The sequence below is a fragment of the Symphalangus syndactylus genome, chromosome 10 (genome assembly GCF_028878055.3).
Source record: "Symphalangus syndactylus isolate Jambi chromosome 10, NHGRI_mSymSyn1-v2.1_pri, whole genome shotgun sequence".
NCBI classification, from domain to species: domain Eukaryota; kingdom Metazoa; phylum Chordata; class Mammalia; order Primates; family Hylobatidae; genus Symphalangus; species Symphalangus syndactylus.
In genome coordinates, this window is record NC_072432.2 from 111,894,291 (window position 1) to 111,920,201 (window position 25,911).

General features: G+C 38.0%; 1 long non-coding RNA gene across 1 annotated transcript in view; it reads left to right on the top strand.

Moving 5' to 3' along the window:
- LOC129491358 (uncharacterized) overlaps window positions 1-25,911 on the top strand; it is a 175,194-nt gene that overhangs the window by 137,755 nt on the left and 11,528 nt on the right. Inside the window, exon 10 of the long non-coding RNA XR_010114122.1 lies at window positions 18,495-18,615. This is a non-coding gene — a long non-coding RNA (uncharacterized lncRNA). The remainder of the gene's footprint in view (window positions 1-18,494; window positions 18,616-25,911) is intronic.

Here is a 25,911-nt window from a genome sequence, read left to right on the forward strand (position 1 = left end):
ATGCCAGGAGGTAATGTATACATCAGGTTGACTCCTGAACCCACATGGTTTAGCCACATGCGCGGCACAGCCATCTAGAACTGGAAGGAACACTAAAGGTAACTTAGTAGGATATCTTTATTTTACTAATGAAGAAATCCAGGTCCAAGAGGTTAAAATAGTTGCCTCAGAGTGCTCAGCTAATTAAGGGTTGAAGTGGGATCAAAGTCACGTCATTCAACTATGAATATAGAAGCTTTTCAGTGTATTATTGTTTCCACATATTCACATCCACAAATAAATATTCTAAAAACTTTAGATAAGAAAAGTTCAAATACACAGCATGTGTATTCCCTCTCCAATGTCTACGACAAAGGTAAAAGCCTTAAAAATGCTCACAGGTGCCATACAGATGATGGAAGTGAAGTAAGAAAGCAGGGTGTCAGTAACAGAGAGTTCAGCAAACCGAAGAGCACAAGCCCTTCCCATGAAAGGGATGGAAGGCAGTAACCATTTCTCAGCCCAGCTGCTTACTGCTCTGTGGAATTACATGCTCACTTTCCTAGATCTTCTGATATTTAAAGGAAACCTAATGATCTGGATTTTATTTAGAATACTCAAATTTAAGTGCAGTGTAAAAAATATACAAATTCAAAGAAGCACTGTATAGTCAAACAGAATTTTTCAGGGGGCTTGCCCAGTTTGAAACCTATTTCCTATATTCTCCTCTTTTCTTACTTTTCCAATAATCCCTTTACTCCTTGGATGGTTGCTAGGTTTAGGAACCAAAAGGCATTCCTCAGGAACAAATGTAATCACCTTTGGCAATACATATTTAAGGCTTTCTGTTGGATTTCCCCAAGTGTTCTTTCAAGGCTTTTCACTCTTCTAGTACATATGCTGTTCATTTTCAAGGTTGGTATGTAACAGTAGTAAAGTTTGTATAGTTGGTAATTAATGGGTCTAACTTATCTGTCATCTCAGTATTTGAACGTCAAAAAGGTTTTATGAGAAGGATATACATTTTTCAGTTTGGGGTTAAAAATTCCACTTCTTTGAGGTACGCGTCAACTTCAAATGTTTTAGGGCATGGAGGCCATCTAATGTTAGCACTATATAGTGTGTACAGGTGGTTTATCATAAAATGGTAACAATGCTGGCTCAAACTTAATGTACTTACCCTTTTCTTAATTCTCCAGGCAGGGTATTTTTTTTTCTTTTAATTTCTAATTTCACTCACCAAGACTGAGTGTTAAATCTATTTTTTTCTTTGAAGAAGAGGTCAATCACTCAAACCACCACAAAAGCCTATCTGTTTTACATTTATTCAATGACTCCTTTACTTCCATTCGATTTTCTACCTGTATAAAGTTATTCCTCTTTGGTTTGTCTGTTAGCATTCTGAAGGTGGCGTGGGTGTATTTTCTATTATAGAAGGAGTGACTTTTGGCCTTTGAGGCACTTGACCTAAAGGTATTATTCCTTAGACAACTTACAATGGCTTCTTTTCCTTTCTTTCTTTTTCCCTTATTAGGCACGCAGGCACTCTGGTGGTGTTTTTCATTCTTCACAGCGCAGAAATTGTGTGAAAGACAATAGGCTTGTTTCTAATTTGGTGTTTCCGAAAGCATGGCAAAATAGAAATAAGACTGTATTCAAAAGTTGAAAAAGAGCATGTAAATAGCAATAACTGAAATTTGTGATTAAACAATTAACAAAAAAGAACCCTATGAAGTCATTAAAAGTATAAAGAGGGAGGCACTTCCTGCTTTATCATTACTGGGTTGAGCTGTTATTATTTAACACTGATTGAGCATCAGCCACGTGGGAGCCATTCTGTGAACAGCAGAGTTGGAAACAGTCACTTTCCAGTAGCATTCTATCTGGAGCCAGCAACAAAACCTGAAAAAGTTTTAGATAGCACTTTATAAAGATAGGGAATCAAGGGAAGGGAATATAGACAACCTGAGTATTGGGACTACAGCAGAGAAAAACGGGCTTTGGAGCAAAACAAATACACAAGCAAATAATAAATTTGAGTTTGAATCTTGTCTTCCCTCTAGTGATTGCCAGAACTTTGAACAAACTATTTAATTTTTCCTAATCTTAGTGCCTTCATCTTTAAAATGGGAGTGAAGTATACCTCTTACAGTTTTCATGGGGCATAATGATCACGGAAAGTCTAAGAACATTCTAAATCCTCAGTAAAAGATAGTCATTTTATTGTGATTATTGTTACTAGCTGTCTTCATTTATAATAATCTCATTGTTTTATAATATTGATGAATTCTAAAATACTTAAATGTCATAAAGAATTTGAAAAAGAGGAATTTAAAGAGATCAGGGAGAAGTGTACCAGTCAGTTAGGATTATGTTATTTCATTTGGCTTTAAGCCAAGCAAATATTCAGCTGCCAGTTAAAAATGTACCACCTGCCTTTGCCCTCCCTTTAATATATTCTTTAAAGTAGTATGGTGGAAGATATCCAGCTACATTCAGACCATGCTTTTTAATTTGCGGTTTTGAGCAACCAGATTCTTGAAGGAATCCTAGCTTTGGACTTATAAACAATGAAGGAATTTGAGGGCTTTTACTCCCAACATGTTTAAAGGGAACGTTGCTATAGACAAATGCATTTATACTACGTTTTGCTTAGGATTGCTCTCTGTTCATATAGAATGATGATATTTTCTCCTCTGAATAGTAACAGATGCAAGTTGAAGATAATGTAATAATGGCTTAGTAAAGATAAGCATATTTTCACTTGCGAGAGATGGAACACGTTAGAAGAAAGCAGAGAACAAGAGCACTCTCCTGCAGTAGGAAATACATTTGATGACCAGATGCAAATATTATACACTTTTGAAAGTGCTTGATAATACAAGTATCATTTTGTAGTGTACACTTCACTCAGCACATTTACTATTTTATTTTAATGCACCCAATTAGCACTGGAAGTGGAGAGTGTTATGGATAAGAAATTATATAAACATGGAGGATATAGCTGTGGTGATCAGGAAAAAGCTGAGGAAGCAGGCATATGAGGTATCCCACAGAGAGGCTTAACCTCCTCATTCTGGAGGAAGGAATGCAGCAGGAAATGCAGCCACGTTCAACAGACAAGAATATTGAAAGTGGCAACTACTTACATACAAAGAGAATTTTTAAAAAGAGAGATACCTAGTAAAGTGCTGGGCACATAGTAGGCACTCTATATAGATGAAAACTTATTTTTATTATCGCCCTTTTTCCAGAAAGTATGACATTATTGCTGGCTAGTGGGATATGAGAGGGTATTCATTGAATGCTATTGTGTGTCACAAATATTCTGATAAAAATGATTTTAATTTGCACCATAAAACTTAATTTTTTTTTCTTCCTAGTGGCTTAGCTTCCTCAGTTCCCTGTGGTGAACTTTTGTAGAGCCACACGAAAGGAGGTTTTTAGCTCTCACCCATGGTCTTCATCATGCACCTCCTAGATTCAAAAGTTCAGCAGGGGCATGTCAAGCTATATAAATAAAAACAAACTAAGACAAAAATGTAACATTCCATACCTTAAAACGCAACCTTAATAACGTGAAAGACCCTGAAGGACTTGAGATGTGAAGATTTTCTACCACGGTCTTTGCATGTATTATTTCTGGCAGTTGTTCCTTTCTACGCCCTCTTGCACACATCTTTAGTTACTCCCTGTTCTCCATCCCTCTGATAAAATCTAGAGATCCCCCGTCAAATTAGAAAATTTAAAAAAATAAAAAATCTAAAATTAAAATTTAAAAAATTTTTTAAAAATCTAGAGTTTACAAAAAAATTTTGTATCTCAGGCTTGTGAACCATATTGTTAGTTCACAATTAAGAATGATGTACATCCATTGGATGAGTTTTAATTAATTCTTTCCCTTGGCTGATTAGTAAGTTTCTGCAGTGAGTACAAATGTTTACTTGGGAGGGCTGAAGAATGCATTTATAGGTTTGATGATGAACTAGAAGGTCATGCCCAAAGGATATTTGTGTCCATTTTTTTGGAGAACTGTAAAAGAGTGTATTATTGTGAGTTGGATAATGGTGGGTTCCTTCTATACTTAGTAATTTCATAGCAATGATACAGCTGTGTACTATGGGAAACCACCCAAACACTTGGCAGAAGTAGAATACCAATGTACCAGCGGTTCATTTCTAATTAAACTTGTTTATTAACTTTTTCCTAGGGTGCGTATGGCCTTATTTCAGGTTTGAGCTCTTTCAGAGATACAAGGACTGAAAGTGAGCAAAGAAGGGCTATTTTTAATGTTCAAGACTCATTTTTTCTGAACCATCTCCTTCCTTCTTTTTATCCATTCCCTCATAACAGGCATCTATTTCCTTAACTTTTGTCCTTCCTGTCTTTCATGCAAGATTCATTGGGAATAATTTGATACCAGATAGTGTAAATATAAATATAAACATGCTGCTTTTCTCAGGCATAGTTAAAATATTTAAAATCTGATTTTGATTATGGATTGAAAAATGATGTCACATTTATTGGGAAATTAGTTGGTAGTGAGCTGCTAGGAGCAAAGAAGCATTATAGGGCTTCTGGTTTAAGCACAAGGTGATAGTAAGTTATGGGTTTTTTTCTGAAGGCTAAAATAGCCCTTCCAGTTGGCTTAGCAATTCTTTGGGACTTATATAACTTATAATTAATAAACAAATGATCAATACAATTTGTTCCAGTTTGCTAAGGACTATTCCCTGCCTCTACCCCCAAATCATCCTAAACTTAAGAAGGATAATTCAAATTTCAAAACAAAAAGCCATCATAGTACATTGTACTTTGCAAAAATGCCTTCTGATTTTGCTTTTTCTCCCACTACGTTGTATATTCAACTGTTATATTAGAAAATGATTGCAGAAGTAGAGAAAAAAAGGCTAAAGCGAGGAAAACCAAAAATATAGTAGTTTTTTGCTCATTCATTTATTCTCTCAGAAAATATTTATAGAGCACCATCAAGAACTAGGTACTATGGAGATTACAAATAATATATTTTTTTCTCATTTCAGAGGAAAAATAATTTCTGATTTATCTTCAAATAATAAAGTCCTTATGTAAGAAAAAAGATTTTTAAATGATTACACACAACCATTTCCCATTTGTACAAATATCTGGGCACCATGTTGCACAAGGCTACAGGGTGACTTCTGCATGTGGACCTCTGTAAGAGGTCCCTGTTGATGTTGCGTAATGCCCAACCTACTCAGTCCTCTGAGGCAGCCCTTTGATACTTACTTTAGGGGCAATGAAAAAATGACTCTTTGTCTCTAATATATTTCTCTAGAAATTTTTCTTCTTTGTTAATATGATAACCAAATTCCCTCTTACTCTTAAAAAAATAAATCAACAAAAAAAATTCCAAATTAATCCAGATGCTGTAAAGTGTTTTCTCTTTAAAGTTCATTCTGTACTTAACATGGGGAGAAAGGTGAAACAATGAGGAAGAGTTTTGAAACAGTTTCTAGTGACTTCCCCATATTATAGATTATTAGAGCTATGGAAAAGCGGGTCTTGTCTCTCTGATTGAATGGAACCTGTTCAGCTCTCCCCGCCAGACATAAATTACTCTCTTTGAGTCAAATGGTTGGCTCCTCTTTATGTAAACTTGATTAAAAAAAGAAAAGCAGAAACTGAGCCAGTAGGGCCAAAAAGACTGAGTAGATTCTATTCAGTCACAGAAAACCAAAATCATCAATGCCTTTAGCATACCTTTTTTTTCTTTTTAACAAAGCAACTCTCAATTAAAGGTGGGCTATTTCATTTGGGCCAGTGCAAACACACAGCCATCAAAGGGTTTCATGAGTAATTAGTAATGCGAACACAGCCGTCACATTCTGAGATGTGTACATATCTATCCAAACAGAGGGGAAATCGTGTAATTAATTTTGAAGCTGTTATGATGTTTCAATTGATTTGGATCAGAAAAAGGAGAACAATTAAGAAGAATCAGAAAACAATATCCCTTTTAGTATTCTAAAGGGAAGAGAAAAATTAAATAGGAGTTTAATTGAAAAATTCTGATCTATATGAGGGAAATGGAATGTTGTGTATAAAGGAATAGTGACTTATTATGGGAGCATTAGTACTGGGCCAGCATCTTGGGCAATAACGTTTAAATTCCAATGACTAAAAAGCTTTCAGAAAGGTAGGAAGGTCAGGTCAGAAGTCAAAATGTTAAAATTGTTTCTCCCACTACTCAGAACTTTAATTTGAATAGTATCATTCTGGAATTATTCTATTGGAAAAGTATTACTTCAAATTAATTCTTAGTACATGTATAACATATTGTCATTATTTTAGTCATTCTATCACCTTTTGTGGGCTATTTTACCTTCTTCCTGTGAATCTTTATGAAGTTGGAATAAACGTGTCTGTTTTCATAGCCTATATCCTTCTGAGAATGCCATTAGTAACTTATTTGATTAACAGATAAAACATAATGACATATTTCCAGGCTAATGTTATAGGGTAAAATTTTGAAAAATTAATACATTTTAAAGTTTTCAAAACAACGTTGCATATACAATAATAAGCTAAGTATTACATGGCCATAAAATAATGCATTGTCTCTATATACATTTAGAAATTACTCCTTACTTAATTAATTATGTATTAAGCATCTACGATTTTATCATATTATTTCCTACTGCTTCTTTGTCCATTATTACTAGAAAAAATGCATGCAAGGTTTCCCTGTGTCCACTGTACTCATAATTCTCTTGTGAGCACAGATCTTCTTTTTTTTTTTTTTTTTGAGATGGAGTCTCGCTGTCGCCCAGGCTGGAGTGTGCAGTGGCGCGATCTCGGCTCACTGCAAGCTCTGCCTCCCAGGTTCACGCCATTATCCTGCCTCAGCTTCCCGAGTAGCTGGGACTACAGGCACCCGCCACCGCGCCCAGCTGATTTTTTGTATTTTTAGTAGAGACGGGATTTCACCGTGGTCTCGATCTCCTGACCTCGTGATCCACCTGCCTCGGCCTCCCAAAGTGCTGGGATTACAGGCGTGAGCCACCGCGCCTGGCCAATGTGAGCACAGATTTCCACAAAAACCAGCTGTAGTGTCTTGGAACTCCAAAACCATGTAACTTAGAACTCACTTAAACAGTGGTGAGGGTAATACAGACAAGAAAACATGTATTATACCAACTACATGTTCTATTGTTTAATAGTTTGACTTAAAAATAATGATATTCTTGTGAATTATGACAGAACTTTGTTTTAAAAATAACTAAAATTAGTATTCTATATATATAAATATATATAAGATATATATATATTTGAGACAGGGTTTCACATTGTCTCCCAGACTAGAGTGCAGTGGCATAATCATTGCAGCCTCGACCTCCGCTTAAGCAATCTTCCCTCCTCAGCCTCCCCATTAGCTGGAACTACAGGTGTGTGCCACCACGCCCAGCTAATTTTTTTGTATTTTTTATTGTAGAGATGGGGTTTTGTCATGTTACCCATGTTGGTCTCAAACTCCTGGGCTCAAGCAGTCCTGCCACCTTGGCCTCCTAAAGTGCTGGGATTACAAGCGTGAGCCACTGTGCCTGGCCCATTCCATAAACTTTGTTCAAATTATGTACTTTGTCTTTAGATAAATATAGTTGCCTAACCTCAAATCTCCTGATGAGCCAGTTTATTAGAATAATTTTTTGCTAATCATATAAGAAAACTGAGTCAAAAGAAAATAAAGGGGTAAAAAAAGTCATGTTTTATGAAGACAGTTATTTCTGGCCTTTGATTAGGTGGACTTTTGGCCAGGTGATAGAATTCCCCTTTCTTATGATTTGGCATTTAGATTCCCTTAAATTCAAAGTACTTGCTATATCAGAGAGGGCATTACAGGCAGGCCAGACAAGATGAAGTGTTGCTTCTACTCTCAAAATTTTATTTGCTAATTTCAATGAACAGGGTGAAGCAATAGAACCTGGTTGATGGTTGATATAGGAAACAACCTGTTTGAATATGCAAAATTATATCTATTTAATTGCCATGTGTTAGAATGTGTTAGGTAAAATATTCAGTCTTTTCCATCTTATATTCCATATTATATTAATGTATAATATATATTATATATTGTACTATAATATATATTATAGTACAACATATAATATGTATATTATGCTTATATTAGCATAAAGTTTAGGCTAATTGAGAATATTGCCTGATAGTGCATCATTTCTCAGCCTTTTCCTAACTCTCCTTTTTCTTCCTCTAATCACAAGAAGAAAACAGCTAAGAACAGTTTGTGGTGCATTCTGGGGGCGTGGGGATTTCATGAGATTTCACATACTCTAACCAACTGTATTAGTGCATTTTCATGCTGCTGATAAAGACAAACCTGAGACTGGGCAATTTACAAAAGAAAGAGGTTTATTGGACTTACAGTTCCACATCCCTGGGGAGGCCTCACAATCATGGCAGGAGGCAAGGAGGAGCAAGTCACATCTTACGTGGATGGCAGCAGGCAAAGAGAGGGCTTGGGCAGAGATACTCCCATTTTTAAAGCCATCAGATCTTGTGAGAGCCATTCACTATCACCAGAAGAGCATGGGAAAGACTCACCCCATGATTCAGTCATCTCCCACTGGGTCCTTCCCACAACACACAGGAGATACAAGATGAGATTTTGGTGGGGAAACAGAGCCAAGCCATATCATTCTGCCCCCGGCCCCTCCCAAATCCCATATCTTCACATTTCAAAACCAATCATGCCTTCCCAACAGTCTCCAAAAGTCTCAATTCATTTCAGCATTAACTCAAAAATCCACAATCCAAAGTTTCATCTGAGACAAGGCAAGTCCCTTCTGGTTTTGAGCCTGTAAAATCAAAAGTGAGTTAGTTACTTCCTAGATACAATGAGGGTACAAGCATTGGGTACATACAGCCATTCCAATTGGGAGAAATTGACCAAAACACAGGTGCTACAGGACCCATGCTAGTCCAAAATCCAGTGGGGCAGTCAAATCTTAAAGCTTCAAAATGATCTCCTTTGACTCCATATCTCATGTCCATGTCACGCCGATGCAAGAGGTGGGTTCCCATGGCCTTGGGCAGTTCAGCATCTGTGACTTTGCAGGATATAGCCTCCCTACTGGTTGCTTTCACCAGCTAGTGGTAAGTGTCTGTGGCTTTTCCAGGTGCATGGTGCAAGCTGTCAGTGGATGTACCATTCTGGGGTCTGGAGGATGATGGCCCTCTTCTCACAGTTCTGTTAGGCAGTGTCCCAGCAGGGACCCTGTGTGGGGGCTCTGGCCCCACATTTCCCATCTGCACTGATCTAGCAGAAGTTCTCCATGAGAGCCCCACCCCTGCAGCAAACTTCTGCCAGGGCATCCAGGCATTTACATATATGTTCCAAAATCTAGGTAGAGGTTCCCAAACCCAGATTCTTGACTTCTGTGCACTCACAGGCTCAACACCATGTGGAAGCTGCCCAGGCTTGGGGCTCACACCCTCTGAAGCCATGGCCCAATCTGTACATTGGCTCCTTTCAGCCACGGCTACAGTGGCTAGGATGCAGGCACCAAGTTCCCAGGCTGCACATACAGGGACCCTGGGCCTAGTCCATGAAACCACTTTTTTCCCTCCTAGGCCTCCAGGCCTGTGATAGGAGGGGCTGCTGTGAAGACCTCTGACATGCCCTGGAGACATTTTCCTCATTGTCATGGGGATTAACATTTAGCTGCTCATTACTTATGCAAATTTCTGCAGCTGGCTTGAATTTCTCAGAAAATGGGATTTTCTTTTCTATCACATTGTCAGGCTGCAAATTTTCCAAACTTTTATGCTCTGCTTCCCTTATAAAACTGAATACCTTTAACAGCACCCAAGTCACCTCTTGAATGCTTTGCTGCTTAGAAATTTCTTTTGCCAGATACCCTAAATCATCTCTCTCAAGTTCAAAGTTCCACAAATCTCTAGGGCAGGGGCAAAATACACATATAACATAACAAGAGTCACCTTTGCTCCAGTTCCAAACAAATTTCTCATTTCCATCTGAGACCACTTCAGCTTGGATTTCATATCCATATTGCTATCAGGATTTTGGGCAAAGCCATTCAACAAGTCTCTAGGAAGTTTCAAACTTTCCCACATTTTCCTGTCTTCTTCTGAGTCCTCCAAACTGTTCCAATCCCTGCCTATTACCCAGTTCCAAAGTCACTTTCATATTGGTGGGCATCTACAGCAGCACCCCACTCCCAGTAGCAGTTTACTGTATTAGTCCGTTTTCACATTGTTGATAAAGACATACCTGAGCCTGGGCAATTTACAAAAGAAAGAGGTTTATTGGACTTACAGTTCCACATCCCTGGGGAGGCCTCACAATCATGGAGGAAGGAAAGGAGGAGCAAGTCACATCTTACATGGATAGCAGCAGGCAAAGAGAGGGCTTGTGCAGAGATACTCCCATTTTTAAAACCATCAGATCTTGTGAGAGCCATTCACTATCACTAGAACAGCATGGGAAAGACTGGCCCCATGATTCAACCATCTCCCACTGGATCCCTCCCACAACACATGGGAATTATGGGAGCTACAGGATGAGATTTGGGTGGGGACACAGAGCCAAACCATATCACCAACTCTGTGATTATGATGAAAAGAATATGAACAAAAGCCACTCAGTATGGACAAGCAAGATTTGTTTGATGTACTTAGAAAAACTTGCTCTTATATTTTTGCTCTATTCATCAACTTTTATTCTTTCTATTTTAGAATTGTATTCTTTTAACTTCCTATCTAGCTACACTACAGAGGGATGTTTTTTGGGGCCTTCCTTGGAAGTAGAGTGTATGGTGGGTGGTTGTCATTTATTCTGTCATTACCTGAAACTTGCTCCTTGGACCCATTCTTCCCTGGAAAGCAACTGTTTTGAGGATGATGTATGTCTTTCAGTTGGGTGATAATAAATCAAGGTGGCACAGAGCCCTAACTGCAATCTTTTCAAAAAACAGTACTATTTCAAGAAGTGCAAAGTGAGGTCTTTAGGTTTAAGATACTGGGAAATCCCAGTGTTTCTTCTCTCCAATTGTCCCTTGCTTTTCTGCTCCTTCATTGAATAACCATATGAATATACTGCAGAGGCCTTGTTACCTGGTTGCTAAGGCCTCTGTCTCCTTAGCAACTAAACTTTTCAGGGATTATAGGGAAAATATTTCCTTCAGCCCTGAAGCTGTTTTAATGCTTTCAAATGTCAGGAAAAAAAAGTTTGTATAGTCCCTTGGGTGCTGGTGGGGCAAGAGATAATATTTTAAAACATGTTTAGTAGGTTCTTTACTAGGCAGAAACCTTCAATTTAAATAAACCTTAAAATTTATACAGAAACGTGTATAAATTTTAAGCATAACACAAATGTAAGTAAGTTGTAGAGTCTGAGCAGAGGAAGACCCCCTTATTTGGCTATCTTAAAGGCATCGGATATGGGACATTATGATGCCCTCTATCTACCCATTTTCAAAGCAATGGGGATTTGCTTTTACAATTGCTAAGCCAAAAAAGCAAAGGAAATTGGGTCAAAAAATCACTCACAATGATTTTCATCTTGAGTATGCAAGGAAAATGCAGTTTTTAACATTTCTCTATCAATTATTAGATCCTTCTCACCTCCTCATAAGTACCCACCTATCCAATATCAGTTCTTTTGGATTTTTCCTTATGTGATCCATAATTTGGACATTCTCTTTAAGTAGCATGATCTAATGGAGATCATGTTTCTTCAAACTCTTCTCCCATACCTGGACCCCAAACCATTTTTTTTTCCTCAACAGAACAGCTGAATGTAGAAAAGAGACTTACCATCTTCTTATGGTGTTGAGGAAATAGATTTTCAGATCTTTGTTTAGTAATCTATGCTGTTCCTGGAATGGTGAGCTCTGAAGTATAACTAATTCCATCCCTGCTGGCATCTACTGCTGAAGGATGCACCTGGTAGTCCTTAGGGTCTCCATTCTTTCTTGGATTAGTCAGAACACAATAGTTTCCTCTTGTATATTTGATACTATCTGGCACTCCCTGGTGCCGTGGATACACCTGAGAGACAGTGACAACTCCTACATGTCAAACATCTGCTTTGTAGTATTTAGCTATACCAGAGATACAGCTAAACATACCTCTGCTTTGTAGTCTTTAGCTATACCAGACCCTTAACTGACATCCAGGTGCCCCGCAGACCCATGTAGACAAATCTGAGTCCCATCCATGCCTGTGAGAATCAAGTTTGACTCAGGAGAAATAACTCTGACTCTCCGTCTGGTTAAGTTGCCTATACCAGCAAGACTACTTTCACGTGGCTGACTCCACATTGATGAGCCAGAAGACTCAGCCCAGGGTACTGAATGTGAATTAGGATGAAGGTCCCTTGATGTCTGTGTTCATCTCAACTTTGTTTATCACGCCAACCTTACCCCTAATTCCCAACCACCTACTCCTACAGATATACAATCGCCATACAGTTCTCTAATCCCATACTTCTACCTCTTTCTTGTCTACATAATTCCATGTCTTAAAGAAATATGGTTTTTTTATTTTCCTTTTTTATCTGTCTAGGCCTTTTTTCTACCGTATATTTTTCTGTAACTACAGTCTCATGCTTGAGTTTTAATGGTGGACAAACTATGGGAGGGACATTTCCCCACCAAGGGCACAGATCAAGAGGCTTTTTCTAATATGGTACCTTCTGCCCATTGTGTGCAATCAAGCTTATTACCTGAGAGCATCTTGGGAAAGAAAGAAATGCAGAGAGAGTAAGAGGAGGCTGAAGGCCCTAAGAGGTGGTAAACAGAATGAGCATCACTAGATAGAGAAAGGGATTCAGACAGCAGGGATAATAGGGCTCGGTGAGTTCCACAGGACAGTGAATGGGAAGAGGAAATTTTAGAATTCCCTTAGGGCCATTTTGGAATATGCTAAGCAGGATATGAGTGGGAAGATAAGGTCAGATATGAGAAAGGCTGGATTGTATATCAAATCGGAAGGAAGAGGGTAGCACAAATCAGAAAGGGGCAGCAAAGTCAGGAGGCAAGGGAGTCTAATAATAGCAGAGGTAAAGTATAATGAAAAAAAATATTAGCAGAGGTAGTCAGGTGGAGGTCAATGAGGTGGGGTAAAGACATGAGGAGAAATGTTCTTTAAAGTTAAATGTATGGGGCCAGGCGTGGTGGCTCATGCCTGTAATCCAAGCACTTTGGGAGGCCGAGGCAGGTGGATTACGTGAGGTCAGGAGTTCAAGACCAGCCTGGCCAACATGGAGAAACCCCATCTCTACTTAAAAAAAATATATAGATAGATAGATAGATAGATAGAGATAGATAGATACACACACACACACAGGTGTGGTGGCAGGTGCCTGTAATCCCAACTACTCGGGAGGCTGTAGCAAGAGAATCACTTGAACCAGGAAAGTAGAGCTTGCATTGAGCCAAGATTGTGCCACTGCACTCCAGCCTGGGCAACAGAGCCAGACCTTGTCTTAAAAAAAAAAAGTTAAATGTGTGGAAGGCATTCTCTTAATGTGAAACTTACTCCGCACATCTTCCTAGGGTGACTCCTCAACAAAAATAGACCGGACATGCCAAACCCCAAAATATCCCACTTATCATCAGCATGGCTGAAGGGGGTTCACCGAAAATGAATTTCTATTGTCATTTTCATTTTTTTTTTGGTCTTGGCCTGGGTTCCATGCAAGCAGGCCCATGTTTTCACTTCAATTGTGAGAGGTACAAAATGGGCAAACAAATCAACTTCCCCATTGTCAATTTTTGGTCTCAATCTGGGTTCCATGCAAGATTCATGCTTGTCACCTAAACTGTTAGAGGTACAAAATTGGCAGACCAATTATCTTTCTCATTATCAACTCCATCAGAGTCCCATGATTGATACTTAATGGGCCCTTAATATGTATTTGCCAAATGATTGAATTGATGAATCAGTGAATTACTCCATGGAGTTCTTAAGAAGTAGAAGTCTCTAGCCCAAATAAATGTATCCTTAAATATTATACAAGTGGTATTCAAATTCATTTTCAGTTGAGAAAAGAGTTGATAAGTGCCAGGTCATTTAGGTAAATGAGTCAAATAAAAAATTCAAAAGGCAGAAAATATTTTAGAAGTGACCATTTAAGACACCTCTGTGAGGTTCTCTATTACCCTGCTGTGATAATAACAGTCCATCATTAATACAAATAATTGCTGAAGTGCGTTTATAAGAAAGACATCTTAATTAAAGATTCTACTATAAACATATGTGAACCAATCCAATTTCTAGGCCACAGGGCAATAATAACCTTGCTATCTAACATGTTTCTTATTTTTATGAGCATTTATTCTTTGGAGCAATGCTGCCTAATTGGACCAAGCACAGGGGAAAATAACATTAATGCTATTTGCTCTATGTTTGATATCACCTTTGAATGGGAACGTGACACAGAGCACAGGAGTATGTAAAGCTCCCATACAACCTGACTTCCAGACATAATGAACAAAGATAAGTCCTGGCTAAGTCCACTAGATGTAGATATAAGGGCTTTTGATATATTTACACTCAAGTGTTGGTGCTGACTCAGATTTCTTATTATTTAAACTTCTTCCAAGATTGAGTAGATTCTTTCCCCAGTTTCTGAATCCCAAAAGAAGGTAGAAAATAGAACTTTAAATACAAGATACAAAGATTAAAAACTTTAAGGAGACAACTAAAATTGCCACTAGAAGTAATCACATATAAATCTTGAACAATGTACAACTTCTGCTTACAAAAAAGACTAAACCTTGAAATAAAAATGTCTGGGTAAGGACAGTCATGGTGGTGTATGCCTGTAGTGCCAGCTACATGGGAGGCCAAGGTGGGGGGAATTGCTTGAATCTGGGAATTCGAAGCTCTAATATTGCCTGGGCAATACAGTAAGAACCTATCTTTAAAAAATTGCTGGGTAGAAAATGCTTTAAAGTTTGCCTTACATTACCTTGTCTATGGACTAACAGTTTCTAAATTTTTTACTGAGCTTATGTGTTTGAAATGAGGAAAAACTGACTTCTTAATTTTAAACCATGATTTGTTGCAGAGAGTAGTTGCTGCATGTTCAATAAATAGTTCTGACTATGATTCTGTATATTTTTAGGGAGTTTTCCAAGAGACAAGTCAGTAGATACTATGTGGTTTGTCATTTTAAATTGCTTATTAATAAATAAAAGTTCTCATCTGTACTATTTTTCCACTGTATTCTTTTGTAACATTTCACTAAAAATATATTGCTATTAAATGATTTGGAAAACAGTGGGTTTATATTTATTTGTTATAGATTCGATATATTATATGGATTTAATATCATTGCCTACACTACTTTTCAATAGCACCACAACCAAACCAATAGAAATTTTATTGAGAAATATCTTTTAGTAAAATAATTCAACCTGTCTTTTGTACAAGAGATGTATATCAGAGATGACACAATATTCTCTTCCACCCACTTGCTTTCATTAATGGCAAAATACAACTATGAACATTAGAGAACTTCCACTTTGTGTTACCTCAATGTTGGTTCATTTTTCTACCAGGATTCTTTCTCACTTGGCTGAATTTTTTTCCTCCATCTTCCTTTGCCCTTTGCTACCTTTGTTGCCATCTGAAATATTCTTTATTCAACTTTTTGCTTTTTGTTTTAGCTTAGGTGGCCTAGAGGGGCAAGACTGGTGTGGCAATTTGGGATCAGCAGTGTTGATGGGTGAACATTTTCATTAGTGGCCTCATTTTTGGTGTCAGGCTGAGGACTTGGGGATGGAAGTCAGAAGACCCACACAGTCTAGGCAAGTAGCCTTTGAAAGAAAGCCTTATTTAGCCTGTCTTAGTTCATTTGTGCTGGTATAAAATAATATCCCAAACTAGGTAATTTATGAAGAACAGAAATTTATTTCTCACATTTCTGGAGGCTAGGAATTCCAAAATCAAGTAAGTTGCTGGCATCTGGTGAGGGCCTTCTTGTTTAGTCCTCACATGGCAGAAGGAGAAGTACAAGATGGGGCCAACTACCTCTGTCACACCTCTTTAGAAGGGTACTTAATCCCACTCATGAGGGAGGAGCCCATGTGGCCTAATCATTATTTAAGGCCTTTACTATCATATCGACAACACTGAAGTTTGGAGAAGATACATTCAAACCATAGCAGAGACCCTGCGTGTCACTTGAGAATTATAATAGCTCTGACCATTCTAAGACATTACAAATGGAGAGGTGATTGAGACTGACTCTTCACTGACAGGATCTGCTAGGTAATTCCTTTAGCAGTAGCTAATTAAGAGATACTTGTTATTTGTGTCTAACTTTAACATTATCCATCATAAGATATCCCGATGTCAAATTCCTTTTGACTTTTTTTGGATATCCTTTAATTATTTACCAGAGTACAGATGTTTTAAGGCATGGAAGGGTGGGTGGAGGGAAGAAAGCTGACATATCTGAACAAGTGAGTAATTTATAATGGAACTAAAATATTCCTAAAATGACAACTCAGATACTTCAATTAACACAATCCATTCTATTTCCCCTTCAAATAGTAAATTGAAGCCTCAAATAATATTTGTTTTGCAACGGACGATGCATTGCTAAACTAATCAAGCAAATGTGAAGTCACTACTTTTGTGCTTAGTTGATCTCTTTAGATCTGGAGTGGGAAATGGACTCTTTACTATACATCAGTATAAATAGAAAAAATGAGAACTCTGTTTAGTTAATTCATTTTCTAAGCCAATGATTCTTCACTATTTTTCAGGAAGACAGGTCACTGATTTAACTTGGTTACTTGAAAACATTTTTCATAGGTTTGTTAGGTTTTTATTCTTTGTATTTTTGTAGGAGAGAAGGCTCAGGTGCACAAAATTGGATGACTCATAATCCTTAATTCATGATACATTCTTATAAGGGATACTTGTGCAACAAATTTAGATATATCATTGGTTAATTACTTAAAATATTTAATCAGTTTCAAACAAACCAAAGCTAAACCTTGATAATAGCTTACATCTAATTCTCCACTCTCCCACTAACCCGTCCTCACTGGGGTGAAATCTGAAGCTGGAAAGGACAAATAACTTGCCCAAGGTCACGCCACTGTGTGTGAGGGTAGAGATGGATTTCAAAAACAGGTTTGAACCTTCTAACCATTAACTATAGGTTTAGAAAAAATAGTATGTCAGTGATGTTTTAAGCAAAAAACAAAACAAAACAAACAAAAAACCTTCATGGAAGAGAGGACGCTTTATCTTCATTGTCAGCAGATAAATTATCTACTACACAGAGATGAAAATGAAAACCATTTGGAAATATTCCGTGAGTGATACGTACTTCTTGCAGTCATATAGCCTTACTTATCTATAAAGGCAAGATATAAAATATAGGAAAAAGTAATAACTTAAAAACCTGAATATCTATAAAGCTATGTATACATATACTGATATACTGGTTTCATTGCTGAGAATTCTTAAACTGTTAGTGTAATATGCCTCATTCATATAGGTTAAATCATCCATCATTATGTGCTACAAATTGTTTAAAAAATCATCACAAAGTGTCACCTTTTACATATCAATCCAAGCAACATCATCTCCTTCAATACAGTCACCTTGGAAGACTTGGCACTTGTTCTAACAATGCTGCAAATTTCTTGAAAAGTTTTTGGAGCTTATTTTAATTGGATTTTCACGCACGGCACTTAAGAGATGCCTAATAAACCAATATCACTATTTTAATATCCTATCTCTCTATACCACCACTGCTCAGAATTGCATCATTCATTATTATATCAGTCAGGATTTTTAGCTGCAAGCAGCAGAAACTGACACTTACTGGTATAAGTAGACAAGGAATTTCCTGATTGAAAACAGGATAGCTCATAGAATTTCTGGGAAGGGTAGAAAACTAGGCTTTTTAAACAAGTAGATTCTAAGGGCATCTGGAATCAGAAGGATTGACCAAATAATTCCCTTGACGCAGCATTATGAAAACACAACTAACTGTGTGTTGCCACAGCACCTGCTTTTGATAACATCGGCAATGGATCCTGGCTGCAGACATTGGCATTGTGTATGTTGATGCCACTTTCACTGTAGGTGGAAATAATTCTCCCTCCTTCCTTCTTCCTTAATCTGCCAGCTCCAGATTCAAAATACTGGTTGGGTTCATCTAATTGGCTTAAATTTCACCATGGTGCTGTTACTTTCAGGAGAGCTGGAAAAAAGATTGCCTGTTTACTTCCCTTCCCATGTAGTAGAGACGGAGTAGGGTTCACAAATATTTATGTTTCTCATCTGTAGTGTAGAGTTGTTTCTGCTGGCTTCCTGGCCAGCGTCTCTATTTCCCAGCTCTCTGTGTATTTAGATGTGGCTGTGTGACTAATTCTTCCGAGTAGAATGGCAATGGAAATTATGTGTGTCAATGATGTAGTTAAGGATGGGTGTGCCTTCTTCACTTTCTCTTTTTCCTTCTGTAGGACCTTGTATTGAAGACAGCGTAACCCCCAAGAGGAAAGAAACTTGGAGCCCTGAATCAGAGTAGAAGACAAGCTGAACACCAGCCTTGGACTGTTGTATGAATGAAAAACAAGTTTTGAGGTTTGTGTGGTTTATTTATTATAGTTACTGTTATTATTAAAGTTTTTCACTGCTTTACTCTCAGTTATTGGTACTAATTATGCAGTGGCTTGTGACACACTGATCTCTAGGGATCGCTGAAAGTGTGAATCAATGTGCTCCTATAGTAGGAAGAGAATCAGTTGATTTGCACTTAAGGTTGGGTATCTGGAAAAAGGTAGGTGGCATACATTAGAACTAGGCCAAAATTTCTAATCCTTTCCTTATGTGATATACAGGATGTGTGACTCAGGAATAGTGATATACTCCCTTGTTTGTGTTCTATGCTGTCTTTAATCCCGATCCTTACATATAATTCTACCTGGACTTAATTCATAGAATTACCTTAAATCTGTTTAATATATATGTATTAAAAATCACCCAACCTCACATTTTCATACTTTAGCCTCAGTAGAAAATTACTTGAGACATACCTCACAGTCATGCAACATATCAGTATGTCAGGACAATGAGGTTAGCACTTTCTTACCAAGCGTAGGCTTGAATAGAAATCTACTCAGGAAAAAGTGGATGGTTGTTTTAGTTCATTAGAAAGAAACTTCATACCCATGTGCATAAATTCAGCCTATAAAATACTACACTCTCTAACACACACTTTACTCTTCTCCATCACCCAAACCACGCCTTCCTCCACAAAATCTTTGAAACTGTTTTTTCATTACACAATTTTCTCTCATAAGTCTCTCCCTGTTTTCATTTTGGCCATATAGCTCTTACTTATAAATGTGACATGGAGGAGCCTTGTCAAGTCCCCAGGAGGCTCCAGGCCAAGCATTTCCCCCAAAGGGGAAGCTTATCTATGTAGAATGTTCCAGGCTACAAAGGATTCTCCTCCTGAGTTTCAAATTCTAATACCACTGGTCTCCCATAATGTTTCTTGTTGGCAGGGAAAGTGAGATTTTTCTCTGAGATAATTTTAGTTAAACCCATCAGCTGCATTTTATGCAGCCTCAGGAGAACACAGAGAACCTGCTCTGAGGTCACTTTTTCTTGGTGACATTTTCCAGGTTAGCAACTGTGCTGGGACAAGGAAAGCTGCTCTGAGGGTCAGGCATGAAACTTGAGGTATTTGTGCCCTGGTAAAAATCGTTTCCAGAGTGAGTCAGATTCTTCTGATAGACAGTGATGGGATTATGCTGATCAGCAAAAGCCAACAGTATGTGTCTTACATTGTATCTGACAGATAGGGGTTAAATGGTCTCCTAAGTCAAGGATGGGATAAGGGAGTCTAGCTTTTGGTTCCACTGATATTCATACCTTCCTCAACTCTTGAAGACATTTTAAAATAATGTTTATATTTTTGCAAAGTTTCTCAGAAAAGCAACTCCCAAACTTCGCAGAGCTCAGTTACACTGTCTTCAACTCTGCAACACCTCCCCAGGCATTCATGGAGAACTGGAAACATTTTTCCTTTCTAAAGAGGTAGTTTAAATCCTCCAGAACACAGTCACTGCCCACAGTGGTAAATTTGTTAATTGACAAACCTGGGATATATAATGGAGGGTAAAGATTTAAGAGATCCTTCAGGTCATAGTCTTTTCTTCCAGGAAATTCATCTCATGAGAAATGAAAACAAACAAAAAAATATGCCAGTGGCGTGTACCCTGGTGGAACCTTCAAAATCTACTGCTTTGACACTTCCACATTTTTCTTGCTATTGCAAACATCATCTCTTCCTTGCTAGAGATGTTACCCCTCCAGCAAAGTCTGGATAAGCTAGGGTGGCAGACACAGTTAGTTAGGGACATGAAGAATGGGGAAAGAAGAAGATGGGAGCAGGGCCTGTCTTGCCTGGGAACGCTCACATAGATGCATTTGTCTGGTGGACCAGCTGGAGATGGAGGTTTTAATATGGCCTCACCCACATCTGGGGTCTTGGCAAAGATGGCTAGAAAGCTGGGACATCTCTCTTCACATGGTTTCTCATCATTCAGGCATCAAGCCCAAGCTTCTTTACATGACAATTTATTCTAAGAAGGTGGGAATGGAGACTACAAGGCGTTTAAGGCCTAGGCTCTAGAATTGCCAGGTGTCACTTCTTCTACTTTCTATTCATCAGAGCAAGTCACAAAGGCAGCTGAGAGTCAAAGGAGAAGTAGATGTATTGCATGCTAGGAAGATCAGAACATCACATTGCAAAAGGCTATGGACACAGAGATTCATCCTGTATTGAGGGCCACTATTAAAACAGTAGCCATACCAGGAACGTTTCCCTTCACTTGGCTAATTCATATTTGTCATATGGGTGTCAGTTTGTTTGCCACTTCCTTCTGGGATCCCATGATCTCCTGGGCCTATTCCTCTTTTTTATTTTTTATTTTTGAGAACTAGTCTTGCTCTGTTGCCCAGGCTGGAGTGCAATGGTGTAATCCCAGCTCACCTCAACCTCCCCCTCCTGGGTTCAAGTGATCCTCCTGCCTTAACCTCCAGAGTAACTGGGATTACAGGTACGCACCACCATGCCTGGCTAATTTTTGTAATTTTAGTAGAGATGGGGTTTCACCATGTTGGCCATGCTGGTCTCACACTCCTCATCTCAGGTGATCCACCCACCTGGGCCTCCCAAAGTGCTGGGATTACAGGCGTGAGCCAATGCACCTCTCCCTATTACTCTTACAGTCCTTATCAGAGTCTCTGAAATCACTCGTTTCCATGTGCGTCGTATCCAGATTGTGAGTCCACCATTTTGTCTCTAGGGTATAGTGCAGTGTCTGAGACCTGGGAGGATTCCATTAAATATTAGTTAAATGGATGAGGCTCAAAGAGCTGAGAATCTTATCCAAGATTACACGGAAAATAAACTCAGGTGCACTTCCAGGGGATCTTACCTCAGGAAAGGAAGACATTACATCAACTTTTTAAATAATAATGATTAATACAATGGAATGATCTTCTTACTTTGGCTTACAACAATCAGGACGTAATTTTGGCAGTGGTCCTTCTCATTGTCAGGTTTGTTCTGGGGAAAAGTCTGCCATTGGAGAGATAGAGTTCAGCCTGCTACTCAAAGCGTGGTCCGGGGCCCAGGATCATCAGCATCATCTGGGAGCTGGTTAGCAGTGCAAAATCTCAGGCCCTGCCCCAAATCTACTTATTGAAGATCTGCATTTTAACAAAATCCCAGGCAATTCCTATGTTCTTTAAAGGCCTAGAAGCACCCAGTTAAAGTATATTTCTGAGTGCACTTTTACAATGCCAACACCAGTGACTCTGAAGAGTCAGCCTTAGAAGTAGCTTCCTTCTCTTTTCTAGGTGAGATGATATTTCTTAAGGAGTTGTCACCAGATTTCCAACGTGACTTGAGTTTCATCTTTTCTGATTTTGCTAAGTATAAATAAAAGCAAAACAAATAACACTGGGCTTTTTGCTGAAGTTTCATAGTGAAGCATGATGGTGTGTTTGTTACTGAAATATTATCATAATGTTTAAGTATTTTAGGCTTATACTCTACTCTTAAGTATTCAAATAGTAACAAAAGAATAATGTGTGTTCAGTGTAGGTGAAACCTTGTATTTACTGAAATTTGTGTTGATAATTTCTAGCCTTTAAATTCATATGGAAATGTTTCCCATTTTTATTCTTTTACACACTAAAAAATAAGGCAGGAGAGTGTGCTATTCATAATAACCTGAGAAGAAAAACACAAAACCATAGCTATGTGAAAGTGTGGAAAGAGATATAAGCTTACCTAATTTAACCATGACTTTATTAAGTATTCAAAAGTAATAATTTTCCATGTTACAAGCATAATTCAAACCAAGAGTTTCAGGTAACAATCCATTAAGTATACTTGTTATTATTATATTAATTACTATTATTATTCAAATAAAAAGATCAATTTCCCTGTGAAGTCAGAGGTGTGTTAGAATTTCTATAATAAAAGGGTTGGATTTTAGTGGTGTGTGTGTATGCACACATGCACATGCATGCATGTCTGTGTTTGTAGGTTGAGTCTTCTTTGGACTAAACCTTTGAGAATAAACTCTTCAGGAACTCCATCAGACTAAGATTTGGATTTTCCAAGGATCCTATCTCTCACTGGGGAATTCCCAGGGCACAGTCCCTTACCTACTCAAAGACTTTGCTAATTCAAGAAGGAATATTGAAAGTGTTATCAAAGCCTGCACAAAGCCCCTATTTGCATATCTTTCTCAGTGGTATCCTCCCAACTTTCAAGAGTTGCCCACATGTTTAGCAGCTCAGTTACTCAGCTCTTTAAGGGTTAAATGACTTAGGGAGGTGGTTTTTAGTTGGGGAAGGGCCAAAGTTGGAATTTAGAATCAGGCTTAGTGGCTGTATATCTGTTCCCTATCTATTACTGGTCAAACTGCCCTTGAAATACAGGCAGTCTAGACCAGTGATTCCCAAACTTGAGCCTGTATGAGTCACATGGAGATCTGGCTACATCACAGATTGCTGGGCCTCCTCAGTAAGTCTGATTCAGTAGGTCTAGGATGGGCTTGAGTACACCTCCAAGAACTAGATAATGCTAATGCTGCAGGGCCACACTTGAGAATATTTACAACTCTCAAAAAGTTAAGAAAGACTATTCTGAGAAAGAAAACTACAGACCAATAATCCCTGATGAACATAGATGCAAAAACCCTCAACAAAATACTAGTGAACTGAATCCAACAGCATATCAAAAAGATAATCCACCATGATCAAGTGGGTTTCATACCAGGGATGCAGGGATGGTTTAACATATGCAAGTTAATAAATGTGATATGCCACATAAACAGAATTAAAAACAAAAATCACATGATCATCTTATTAGACACAGAAAAAACATTTGACAAAATCTAGCATCCTTTTATGATTAAAACCCTCAGCAATATCACATAGAAGGGACATACCTTAAGGTAATAAAAGCCATCTATGACAAATAAACAGCCAACGTTGTGCTAAATGGGGAAAGGTTGAAAGCATTCTACTTGACAACTGGAACTTGCAAGAATGCCCACTTTCACCCCTTCTATTCAACATAGTACTGAAAGTCCTAGCCCTAGCAGTCAGACAAGTGAAAGAAATAAAGGGCATTCTAATTGGCAAAGAGGAAGTTAAACTGTTGCTGTTCGCTGATGATATGAATGTGTATCTAGAAAACCCTAAAGACTAATCTGAAAAGCTCCTAGATCTCATAAATAAAATCAGTAAAGTTTCTGGATACGAAATCAATGTACACAGATCAGTAGCACTGCTATACACCAACAATAGCTAAGCTGAGAGTGAAATCAAGAACTCAACTCCTTTTACAATAGCTTCAGGAAAATAAAAATAAAATAAAATACTTAGGAATACACCTAACCAAGAAAATGAAAGACCTCTACAAGAAAAATTACAAAACACTGCTGAAAGAAATCGTCGGCGACACAAACAAATGGAAACACGTCCCGTGTTCATGAATGGGTAGAATCAATATTGAGAAAATAGCCCTACTTCCAAAAGCAATCTACAAATTCAATGCAACTGCCATTTAAATACCATCATCATTCTCCACAGAACTAGAAAAAATAATCCTAAAATCATATGAAACCAAAAAAGAGCCCACATAGCCAAAGCAAGACTAAGCAAAAAGAACAAATCTGGAGGCATTATACTATTCAACTTCAAACTATACCACAAAGTGATAGTCACCAAAACAGCATGGCACTGGTATAAAAATAGGCACATAGACCAATGGAAAAGAACAGAGAACCCAGAAATAAAGCCAAATACTTACAGCCAACCAATCTTTGACAAAGCAAACAAAAACATAAAAGTGGGGAAAGGACACCCTATTCAACAAATGGTGCTGGGATAATTAGTGAGCCACATGTAGAAGAATGAAACAACTCTCACCTTATACAAAAATCAACTCAAGATGGATCAAGACTTTAGTAACTGAAACCATAACAATTCTAGAAGACAACATTGGAAAAACTCTTCTAGACAATGGCTTAGGCAAAGCGTTCATGACCAAGAACCCAAAAACAAGTGCAACAAAAGCAAAGATAAATAGAAGGGATTGAATTAAACTAAAAAGCTTCTGCATAGAAAACAAATCACCAGAAGAGTAAACAGACAATCCACAGAGTGGGAGAAAGTTTTCAGAAACTGTGCATCCAACAAAGGACTAGTATGCAGAATCTACAAGGAACTCAAACAAATCAGGAAGAGGAAAACAAAGAATTCCATCAAAAAGTTGGCTAAGGACATGCATAGACAATTCTTAAAAGAAGATATACAGATGGTCAAACGTAGGAAAAAATGCTCATTATCACTAATTATTAGAGAAATGCAAATCAAAACCACAATGTGATACCACATTACTCCTGCAAGTATGGCCATAATTTTAAAAAATAATAACCAAAAAACAGATGTTGGCATGGTGAAAAGGGAATACTTTTACACTGCTGGTGGGAATGTAAACTAGTACAACCACTATGGAAAACAGTGTGGAGATTCCTTAAAGAGCTAAAAATAGAACCACTGTTTGATCCAGCAATCCCACTACTGGGTATCTACACAGAGAAAAATAAGTCATTATATGAAAAAGACACTTACACATGCATGTTTATAGCAGCATAATTCATGCAAAAATATGGAATCAGCCCAAATGCCCATCAATCAATGAGCGGACAAAGAAAATGTGATCTGTATATACCATAGAATACTACTCAGCATAGGAATGAAATAATGGCATTGGCAGCAACCTGGATGGAGTTTGAGATCATTATTCTAAGTGAAGTAACTCAGGAATGGAAAACCAAACATTGTATGTTCTCACTCATAAGTGAGAGCTAAGCTATGAGGATGCAAAGGCCTAAGAATAATACAATGGACTTTTGGGACTCGGGGAAGGGTGGGAAGGGAGTGACAGATGAAAGATTACATTGGGTACAGTATACACTGCTTGGGTGATAAGTGCACCAAAATCTCAGAAATTACTGTAAAGAACTTATCCACACCACTAAACACCACCTGCTCCCTAAAAACTATTGAAATAAAAAAAAAGAGACTATTCTGAGATTGTCACTAAGGACACTCTGAACGTCTGACTTTTTTTTTTTTTGATAGGCAAGATTATGTAATGGTAAAGAGGATAATCCTTGGAATCAAGTTGTTCAACTCTTAGTCTCATTATTTGCTAGGCTAGGTGGTCACAGTAAGGCACCTAACTTATTTTGTCTCAATGCCCTTGTCTATCAAATAAAAACAATAATATCTAACTCAAAGGGATTTCATTCAGATAAAGTGAGATTATACATTGGAAGC